Raw genomic sequence first — 11,841 nt, 5'->3', positions numbered from 1 at the left:
AACATTTAAACTATTCAGCTTTAACCAGTATTGTCCATGTTGCTATGGAGACAAATGCTGTGCCCAAAATTCTGACAAAACACATTTTAAATGGAAAATGGACACATAATAATCCATTAGGCTTCTGCATCACGCACACACTCAAAGACACACACACACACACACACACACACACACACACACACACACACACACACACACACACACACACACACACACACACACACACACACACACACACACATCGATATGTGACATCGAAATGGTGGTCTGTGAGGGTCAGAATCCAGAGACAGCCAATGGGAAGGCAGAGAGACACTAATGAAACCACATTAATTTACTGCTGAGTATTCTCAGTTAACTGCACAAAGGAGAACTGAAAGTTCAAAGACAATTTGAAAGCGGAATAAATCAGGAGATTGTGCTAAACCACAGCTGTGTTGCAAAAGTCCCTACAGCCCATTCCACTGTTCCCCATCAGTCTGCAGAACAACACTAGTGGATTAATATAGATACATGTAACAGAAGTCCCTACAGCCCATTCCACTGTTCCCCATCAGTCTGCAGAACAACACTTGTGGATTAATATAGATACATGTAACATAAGTCCCTACAGCCCATTCCACTGTTCCCCATCAGTCTGCAGAACAACACTAGTGTATTAATATAGATACATGTAACATAAGTCCTTACAGCCCATTCCACTGTTCCCCATCAGTCTGCAGAACAACACTAGTGGATTAATATAGATACATGTAACATAAGTCCTTACAGCCCATTCCACTGTTCTCCATCAGTCTCCAGAACAACACTAGTGGATTAATATAGATACATGTAACATAAGTCCTTACAGCCCATTCCACTGTTCTCCATCAGTCTCCAGAACAACACTAGTGGATTAATATAGATACATGTAACATAAGTCCTTACAGCCCATTCCACTGTTCTCCATCAGTCTCCAGAACAACACTAGTGGATTAATATAGATACATGTAACATAAGTCCTTACAGCCCATTCCACTGTTCTCCATCAGTCTCCAGAACAACACTAGTGGATTAATATAGATACATGTAACATAAGTCCTTACAGCCCATTCCACTGTTCCCCATCAGTCTGCAGAACAACACGTGTGTGAGGTCAACATCAGTTTTACAACACCACCTCATAGCTGGAACCAACTACAAAATACACTGCAATTGGACGATTGGGCAAATTTCAAATATTGATTAGGGAACTATTTGCTGAGGAATGTGTTTTTCTTGATTGTTTGTCTATGTATTGTATGTGCAGGTCTCCCTTGTGGAAGAGACCCTGGTCTCAATGTTGACTCCCTGTTAACAGGGTTATAAAGGTGGAAGAGACCCTGGTCTCAATGTTGACTCCCTGTTAACAGGGTTATAAAGGTGGAAGAGACCCTGGTCTCAGTGTTGACTTCCTGTTAACAGGGTTATAAAGGTGGAAGAGACCCTGGTCTCAGTGTTGACTCCCTGTTAACAGTGTTATAAAGGTTAAGGATCTGAGATCATTTATTGTCTTCACCTCAAACTAACCAGAGTTTCAGTAAACCAGTTTATAAACTACAGAACACAGCTTTATAAGAACACTATAAGAAGGAGAAAACATGTATGCAGTCAAATTCACTGTTATCTTTCTACCTTCCCCCATGTCTCATATTCACTGTTATCTTTCTACCTTCCTCCATGTCTCATATTCACTGTTATCTTTCTACCTTCCCCCATGTCCCATATTCACTGTTATCTTTCTACCTTCCCCCATGTCCCATATTCACTGTTATCTTTCTACCTTCCTCCATGTCTCATATTCACTGTTATCTTTCTACCTTCCCCCATGTCTCATATTCACTGTTATCTTTCTACCTTCCCCCATGTCTCACTGTTATCTTTCTACCATCCCCCATGTCTCAAATTCACTGTTATCTTTCTACCTTCCCCAATGTCTCATATTCACTGTTATCTTTCTACCATCCCCCATGTCTCAAATTCACTGTTATCTTTCTACCTTCCTCCATGTCTCATATTCACTGTTATCTTTCTACCTTCCCCCATGTCTCATATTCACTGTTATCTTTCTACCTTCCCCCATGTCTCATATTCACTGTTATCTTTCTACCTTCCCCCATGTCTCACTGTTATCTTTCTACCATCCCCCATGTCTCAAATTCACTGTTATCTTTCTACCTTCCCCCATGTCTCATATTCACTGTTATCTTTCTACCTTCCTCCATGTCTCATATTCACTGTTATCTTTCTACCTTCCCCCATGTCTCATATTCACTGTTATCTTTCTACCTTCCCCCATGTCTCACTGTTATCTTTCTACCATCCCCCATGTCTCAAATTCACTGTTATCTTTCTACCTTCCCCCATGTCTCATATTCACTGTTATCTTTCTACCTTCCTCCATGTCTCATATTCACTGTTATCTTTCTACCTTCCCCCATGTCTCATATTCACTGTTATCTTTCTACCTTCCTCCATGTCTCATATTCAGTGTTATCTTTCTACCTTCCTCCATGTCTCATATTCACTGTTATCTTTCTACCTTCCTCCATGTCTCATAAACACTGTTATCTTTCTACCTTCCCCCATGTCTCATATTCACTGTTATCTTTCTACCTTCCTCCATGTCTCACTGTTATCTTTCTACCTTCCCCCATGTCTCATATTCACTGTTATCTTTCTACCTTCCCCCATGTCTCATATTCACTGTTATCTTTCTACCTTCCTCCATGTCTCACTGTTATCTTTCTACCTTCCTCCATGTCTCATATTCACTGTTATCTTTCTACCTTCCTCCATGTCTCATATTCACTGTTATCTTTCTACCTTCCTCCATGTCTCATATTCACTGTTATCTTTCTACCTTCCTCCATGTCTCATATTCACTGTTATCTTTCTACCTTCCCCCATGTCTCATATTCACTGTTATCTTTCTACCTTCCCCCATGTCCCATATTCACTGTTATCTTTCTACCTTCCCCCATGTCTCATATTCACTGTTATCTTTCCACCTTCCTCCATGTCTCATATTCACTGTTATCTTTCTACCTTCCCCCATGTCTCATATTCACTGTTATCTTTCTACCTTCCCCCATGTCTCATATTCACTGTTATCTTTCTACCTTCCCCCATGTCTCATATTCACTGTTATCTTTCTACCTTCCCCCATGTCTCAAATTCACTGTTATCTTTCTACCTTCCCCCATGTCTCATATTCACTGTTATCTTTCTACCTTCCCCCATGTCTCATATTCACTGTTATCTTTCTACCTTCCTCCATGTCTCACTGTTATCTTTCTACCTTCCTCCATGTCTCATATTCACTGTTATCTTTCTACCTTCCCCCATGTCTCACTGTTATCTTTCTACCTTCCTCCATGTCTCATATTCACTGTTATCTTTCTACCTTCCTCCATGTCTCATATTCACTGTTATCTTTCTACCTTCCCCCATGTCTCATATTCACTGTTATCTTTCTACCGTCATCCATGTGTCATATTCACTGTTATCTTTCAGCCTTCCCAATTCCTTCCCCCAGTTTAGAGATGGCTTTTTGCGGTGTGCAGCATAGTCCTTTAGTCTCTATGGGCCAGTTATTGAGGGCCACAGCATAAGGAAAGAAACTGTTTAGATGGGGGTCATAACATCCAATCACAGAGGTTTACAGCAGCTGACAGTTGTACCATCATTGCTAATAACTTAAACTGCCTTATTCAGATAAAGACAATCTCTGTACAAATGTAGGATCTTAATTTGATCATCCTGTTGCAGGACAACGTTGCTGCAATGCAGTTAATTTTAAACTTGTATTGTATTTGAGATTTAAAAAGGCTTTTGGAGATTGTAATAGAGGCTACTTCCTCTGCAAGAAAACCAGTCGTCCACATCCCGTGACTGAAGTTATGTGATTTCCTCATAGGAAATTAAAAGCGTGTTTGAAGCCTACGCAGTTTCAAAACGGCTGTTGAAACTATCGCAAACATTTGTCAACAACATTAGAAGTGGGATAAATGTGTTGATTTGAAGGAAAGACGGGCAGACTGGTAAGTCTACTGTAGGCTAAATATAACTATTATAAAGTTAGGTTGTGGTCAGACAAAGCTTGAGATATGATCCTTTATCATGCTGACTGACCTGAAGGTCTCTGTAGGAAATGTTGTGAACATATCAGGTCTAGGCAACATGCTCTGGTATTTAGACTGAAAACTGATTTGTAGGTGGTCAGTCCTGCTACTGATAGTTTATGTGAACTGATCTGAACAGGTTTAGACTGGTCATCTATGATATGTAGGTTATATACAGTACATTCTCTGTCCTGCTACTGGTAGGACTATAACATTATGTTGATCTGAACAGGTTTAGGCTGGTCATCTATGATATGTAGGTTATATACAGTACATTCTCTGTCCTGCTACTGGTAGGGCTATAACATTATGTTGATCTGAACAGGTTTAGACTGGTCATCTATGATATGTAGGTTATATACAGTACATTCTCTGTCCTGCTACTGGACTATAACATTATGTGAACTGATCTGAACAGGTTTAGACTGGTCATCTATGATATGTAGGTTATATACAGTACATTCTCTGTCCTACTTATTATTATTATTATTGTTATTGTTGTTGTTCTGTCTATAACTACCTTAACAAACAGTGACTTATTATTATTATTAATATTATTATTATTATTATTGTTGCTGTACTGTCTATAGCTACCTTAACAAACAGTGACTTATTATTATTATTATTATTATTATTATTGTTGTTCTGTCTATAACTACCTTAACAAACAGTGACTTATTATTATTATTATTATTATTATTGTTGCTGTACTGTCTATAACTACCATAACAAACAGTGAATTATTATTATTATTATTATTATTACTATTATTGTTGTTGTTCTGTCTATAACTACCTTAACAAACAGTGACTTATTATTATTATTATCATTATTATTATTATTGTTGCTGTACTGTCTATAACTACCTTAACAAACAGTGACTTATTATTATTATTATTATTATTATTATTATTATTGTTGCTGTTCTGTCTATAACTACCTTAACAAACAGTGACTTATTATTATTATTATTATTATTATTATTATTGTTATTGTTATTGTTGTTGTTCTGTCTATAACTACCTTAACAAACAGTGACTTATTATTATTATGATTATTATTATTGTTGTTGTTCTGTCTATAACTACCTTAACAAACAGTGACTTATTATAATTATTAATATTATTATAGTTATTATTATTATTGTTGCTGTACTGTCTATAACTACCTTAACAAAAAATGACTTATTATTATTATTATTATTATTATTATTAATATTGTTATTATTATTGTTATTGTTGCTGTTCTGTCTAGAACTACCTTAACAAACAGTGACTTATTATTATTATTATTATTATTGTTGTTGCTGTACTGTCTATAACTACCTTAACAAACAGTGACTTATTATTATTATTATTATTATTATTGTTATTATTATTGTTGCTGTACTGTCTATAACTACCTTAACAAACAGTGACTTATTATTATTATTATTATTATTATTATTATTATTATTGTTATTGTTATTTTTATTGTTGTTGTTCTGTCTATAACTACCTAAACAAACAGTGACTTATTATTATTATTATTATTATTGTTATTATTATTATTATTGTTGCTGTACTGTGTAGAAATACCATAACAAACAGTCACTTATTATTATTAATATTATTATTATTGTTATTATTATTATTATTGTTGTTATTGTTGTTGTACTGTCTATAACTACCTTAACAAACAGTGACTTATTATTATTATTATTATTATTATTATTATTGTTGTTGTTGTTGTTGTTCTGTCTATAACTACCTTAACAAACAGTGACTTATTATTATTTTTGACAGTTACCATGGAGATGAAATGTCACAACTACATGTTCATGTGATGCTTTAAATCACCTGACTGTTTCTATGTCTGTTAGTAAATGTTTTATTTCTCTAAGAGATAATTAATAAATGAGAACAATTGACAGTCAATAATTAGTTGTCACTGTGTTAACCACAACCAACATGCTGGATCTCTGTTTAGTTGTCACTGTGTTAACCACAACCAACATGCTGGATCTCTGTTTAGTTGTCACTGTGTTAACCACAACCAACATGCTGGATCTCTGTTTAGGGGTCACTGTGTTAACCACAACCAACATGCTGGATCTCTGTTTAGTTGTTACTGTGTTAACCACAACCAACATGCTGGATCTCTGTTTAGTTGTCACTGTGTTAACCACAACCAACATGCTGGATCTCTGTTTAGTTGTCACTGTGTTAACCACAACCAACATGCTGGATCTCTGTTTAGTTGTTACTGTGTTAACCACAACCAACATGCTGGATCTCTGTTTAGTTGTCACTGTTAACCACAACCAACATGCTGGATCTCTGTTTAGTTGTCACTGTGTTAATCACAACCAACATGCTGGATCTCTGTTTAGTTGTCACTGTGTTAACCACAACCAACATGCTGGATCTCTGTTTAGTTGTCACTGTGTTAACCACAACCAACATGCTGGATCTCTGTTTAGTTGTCACTGTGTTAACCACAACCAACATGCTGGATCTCTGTTTAGTTGTCACTGTGTTAACCACAACCAACATGCTGGATCTCTGTTTAGTTGTTACTGTGTTAACCACAACCAACATGCTGGATCTCTGTTTAGTTGTCACTGTTAACCACAACCAACATGCTGGATCTCTGTTTAGTTGTCACTGTGTTGACCACAACCAACATGCTGGATCTCTGTTTAGTTGTCACTGAGTTAACCACAACCAACATGCTGGATCTCTGTTTAGTTGTCACTGTGTTAACCACAACCAACATGCTGGATCTCTGTTTACAGGGGTCCTGTCTCTAAAATGAGTCTCTCTGGGGAGAGAGAGGAGGGGGGCCCTGCCTCTAAAATGAGTCTCTCTGGGGAGAGAGAGGAGGGGGGCCCTGCCTCGAAAAGGAGTGTCTCTGGGGAACATGGCACCAAATCTAAGAGGTGAGATGACAATTTTTTAAAGAATTTATGAAGAGTTTATACACAAAATGCTATATCCACCATTTTTTCACATTTGTGTTTTTTCATCAGAAATGGAGGCTTATGAGTGTGTAAAATATTACTGTTCTAAGATTTTAAATTCATAGATTTTAGCTTATGACATTTTACTGAGAACATCACAGCAAGATGAAACAAATATTGTTGCATTCTCTAGATTCTGCATTCACCAGATTCTCACATTTCATTTGTGTTATAGAGCCTCACAGTGGAGGTGTCATAATACCCATAACACCTAGCGGTCAAACAGGGAAATGGTTCCAATAGTTTTATAGAGCCCCACAGTGGAGGTGTCATAATACCCATAACACCTAGTGGTCAAACAGGGAAATGGATCCAATAGTTTTATAGAGCCCCGCAGTGGAGGTGTCATAATACCCATAACACCTAGCGGTCAAACAGGGAAATGGTTCCAATAGTTTTATAGAGCCCCACAGTGGAGGTGTCATAGTACCCATAACACCTTGTGGTCAAACAGGGAAATGGTTCCAATAGTTTTATAGAGCCCCACAGTGGAGGTGTTATAATACCCATAACACCTAGCGGTCAAACAGGGAAATGGTTCCAATAGTTTTATAGAGCCCCACAGTGGAGGTGTTATAATACCCATAACACCTAGCGGTCAAACAGGGAAATGGTTCCAATAGTTTTATAGAGCCCCACAGTGGAGGTGTCATAATACCCATAACACCTAGTGGTCAAACAGGGAAATGGTTCCAATAGTTTTATAGAGCCCCACAGTGGAGGTGTTATAATACCCATAACACCTAGCGGTCAAACAGGGAAATGGTTCCAATAGTTTTATAGAGCCCCACAGTGGAGGTGTTATAATACCCATAATACCTAGCAGTCAAACAGGGAAATGGTTCCAATAGTTTTATAGAGCCCCACAGTGGAGGTGTCATAATACCCATAACACCTTGTGGTCAAACAGGGAAATGGTTCCAATAGTTTGATAGAGCCCCACAGTGGAGGTGTCCTAATACCCATAACACCTAGCGGTCAAACAGGGAAATGGTTCCAATAGTTTGATAGAGCCCCACAGTGGAGGTGTCCTAATACCCATAACACCTAGCGGTCAAACAGGGAAATGGATCCAATAGTTTTATAGAGCCCCACAGTGGAGGTGTCATAATACCCATAACACCTAGCGGTCAAACAGGGAAATGGTTCCAATAGTATTTCCAATAAAACACATGAGCTGGCGCACACCCAAAGATTTTTATTTTTTTATGTGGAAGTTCTGACTAATGGCTAATAAACTATAAGCTATAAAAATAAGGAGAGTGGCACACTCCATACAGTGAGGGAAAACAGTATTTGATCCCCTGCTGATTTTGTACATTTGCCCACTGACAAAGAGATGATCAGTCTATCATTTTAATGGTAGGTTTATTTGAACAGTCAAGTAATGCATGGGGAAGAAATGGCACAGCAGCCATTTTGGGAGGGGGTGTGGATGCCCACACACCATAGCAGTCATCTTTTATATAACAACAAAAAAAATCCAGAAAAACGCATGTCAAAAATGTTATAAATTGATTTGCATATTAATGAGAGAAATAAGTATTTGACCCCGTCTCAATCAGAAAGATTTCTGGCTCCCAGGTGTCTTTTATACAGGTAACGAGCTGAGATTAGGAGCACACTCTTAAAGGGAGTGCTCCTAATCTCAGTTTGTTACCTGTATAAAAGACACCTGTCCACAGAAGCAATCAATCAATCAGATTCCAAACTCTCCACCATGGCCAAGACCAAAGAGCTCTCCAAGGATGTCAGGGACAAGATTGTAGACCTACACAAGACTGGAATGGGCTACAAGACCATCGCCAAGCAGCTTGGTGAGAAGGTGACAACAGTTGGTGCGATTATTCGTAAATGGAAGAAACACAAAAGAACTGTCAATATCCCTCGGCCTGGGGCTCCATGCAAGATCTCACCTCGTGGAGTTGCAATGATCATGAGAACGGTGAGGAATCAGCCCAGAACTACATGGGAGGATCTTGTCAATGATCTCAAGGCAGCTGGGACCATAGTCACCAAGAAATCAATTGGTAACACACTACACCGTGAAGGACTGAAATCCTGCAGGGCCCGCAAGGTCCCCCTGCTCAAGAAAGCACCTATACATGCCCGTCTGAAGTTTGCCAATGAACATCTGAATGATTCAGAGGACAACTGGGTGAAAGTGTTGTGGTCAGATGAGACCAAAATGGAGCTCTTTGGCATCAACTCAACTCGCCGTGTTTGGAGGAGGAGGAATGCTGCTTATGACCCCAAGAACACCATCCCCACCGTCAAACATGAAGGTGGAAACATTATGCTTTGGGGGTGTTTTTCTGCTAAGGGGACAGGACAACTTCACCGCATCAAAGGGACGATGGACGGGGCCGTGTACCGTCAAATCTTGGGTAAGAACCTCCTTCCCTCAGCCAGGGCATTGAAAATGGGTTGTGGATGGGTATTCCAGCATGACAATGACCCAAAACACATGGCCAAGGCAACAAAGGAGTGGCACAAGAAGAAGCACATTAAGGTCCTGGAGTGGCCTAGCCAGTCTCCAGACCTTAATCCCATATAAAATCTGTGGATGGAGCTGAAAGTTCGAGTTGCCAAACGTCAAACCTTAATGACTTGGAGAAGATCTGCAAAGAGGAGTGGGACAAAATCCCTCCTGAGATGTGTGCAAACCTGGTGGCCAACTACAAGAAACGTCTGACCTCTGTGATTGCCAACAAGGGTTTTGCCACCAAGTACTAAGTCATGCTTTGCAGAGGGGTCAAATACTTATTTCCCTCATTAAAATGCAAATCAATATACAACATTTTTGACATGCGTTTTTCTGGATTTTTTTGTTGTTTATTCTGTCTCTCACTGTTCAAATAAACCTTCCATTAAAATTATAGACTGATAATTTCTTTGCCATTGGGCAAACGTACAAAATCAGCAGGAGATCAAATACTTTTTTCCCTCACTGTAAATCTCTACTTGCACATTCATCTTCTGCACATCAATTACTCCAGTGTTTATTTGGTATATTATAATTACTTCGTCACCATGGTCTATTTATTGCCTTACCTCCTTTATCTTACCTCATTTGCACACACTGTATATATACTTTTTATGCTGTATTATTGACTGTATGTTTGTTTATTCCATGTGTAAATCTGTGTTGTTGTCTGTGTCACACTGCTTTGCCTTTTTCTTGGCCAGGTCTCAGTTGTAAATGAGAACTTGTTCTCAACTAGCCTACCTGGTTAAACAAAGGTGAAATAAATTTAAAAAAATTAAAAAATCTGCCTTGAATAACAGGTTGCCACTGCTCCAAAGCAATTACATGTGGCACAGGAACCACTGACTGGCTGCATGTTTCTATTATTCAGATACCTGCTGGTACCTCTTAACTGGTTAGGACAGCTCATGAGGCTATTATACAGATACCTGCTGGTACCTCTTAACTGGTTAGGACAGCTCATGTTTCTATTATCCAGATACCTGCTGGTACCTCTTAACTGGTTAGGACAGCTCATGAGGCTATTATCCAGATACCTGCTGGTACCTCTTAACTGGTTAGGACAGCTCATGAGGTTATTATCCAGATACCTGCTGGTACCTCTTAACTGGTTAGGACAGCTCATGAGGTTATTATCCAGATACCTGCTGGTACCTCTTAACTGGTTAGGACAGCTCATGAGGCTATTATCCAGATACCTGCTGGTACCTCTTAACTGGTTAGGACAGCTCATGAGGCTATTATCCAGATACCTGCTGAGGTCCTAAATATCTGCCAGTAGATGGGACACAATATTACTAATGTAACCCACTGTAAAGACTGGGTTTAGTTGATTGTGTTGCACTGCTCATGTCTGCGTTCTGGAACTGCCCGCGTCCACGTACGGTGTGGCACCAAGGATATTGTCAGGTTACGTGCAGAGTGGGCTGAGGTGATCTTGGGGAATAACGACGGAGTTCGCTACATTGTTGAGACGCCAAAGTTTATTGTTCAATTAGCTTTTTGCTTTACGGTCAGGGACAGTATGAGTGTAGCCAGATCCTTTTCACTCTCTATCCTTGTTTCATTTTGTGGTTCACTGGATTCGTCCTCATCCTCGAGACGAGGGACAGACGAACGACCTGCTAGCTAGCCAAGCTAGTCAGTACAGCTAGGTAAGCTAGCTACTCTACCAGCAGCATCCTCATTTTTCCTAGCTACCACTACATCATCACTAGCTGCCCGCATTACTTGTGGACCGATGGAGCTCCCTGGTTGTTTCATCCACCAGTTAAATCCCATGGAAGGCTTCCGTCTCTCTCGTTGACGGATGCTGGCTACCTCTGTCCGGTTCTCCTCTCTTCACTAGATGGACGGTAACTTTAGTGTTTAACCCCTCTGTGTCCAATGACCGAAGTTTAAAAAAAAAAATTGTGACGCCTCAAGTAGTCTGGACACATTCCATTTTTAACAATGTTTTTTTTTCTGATAAAACTAGTTCATTGCATCCGCCATGGAGCTCAGTTTCATAATATTACCTTATGTCCCTAGTTATGAAGTTATAGCGAAAAAACCGGCCTTATTTTAGGTCATTTTTCACCCTTCCAGCTCCTATTAGTTTAATTGAGCACTGTGGCACCACCTGACATTCTGAACGTTCTATACCATTGCCCATTGTTCTGCGTCACAATGCCAGCTTCGCTATTGTTATCAATGAGACCTGCCTG

Source organism: Salmo salar, unplaced genomic scaffold (assembly GCF_965601325.2).
Source record: "Salmo salar unplaced genomic scaffold, fSalSal1 ptg000432l, whole genome shotgun sequence".
Taxonomy (NCBI): Eukaryota; Metazoa; Chordata; class Actinopteri; order Salmoniformes; family Salmonidae; genus Salmo; species Salmo salar.
The sequence above is the reverse complement of the archived record's forward strand: the minus strand, read 5'-3'. Positions refer to the sequence as shown.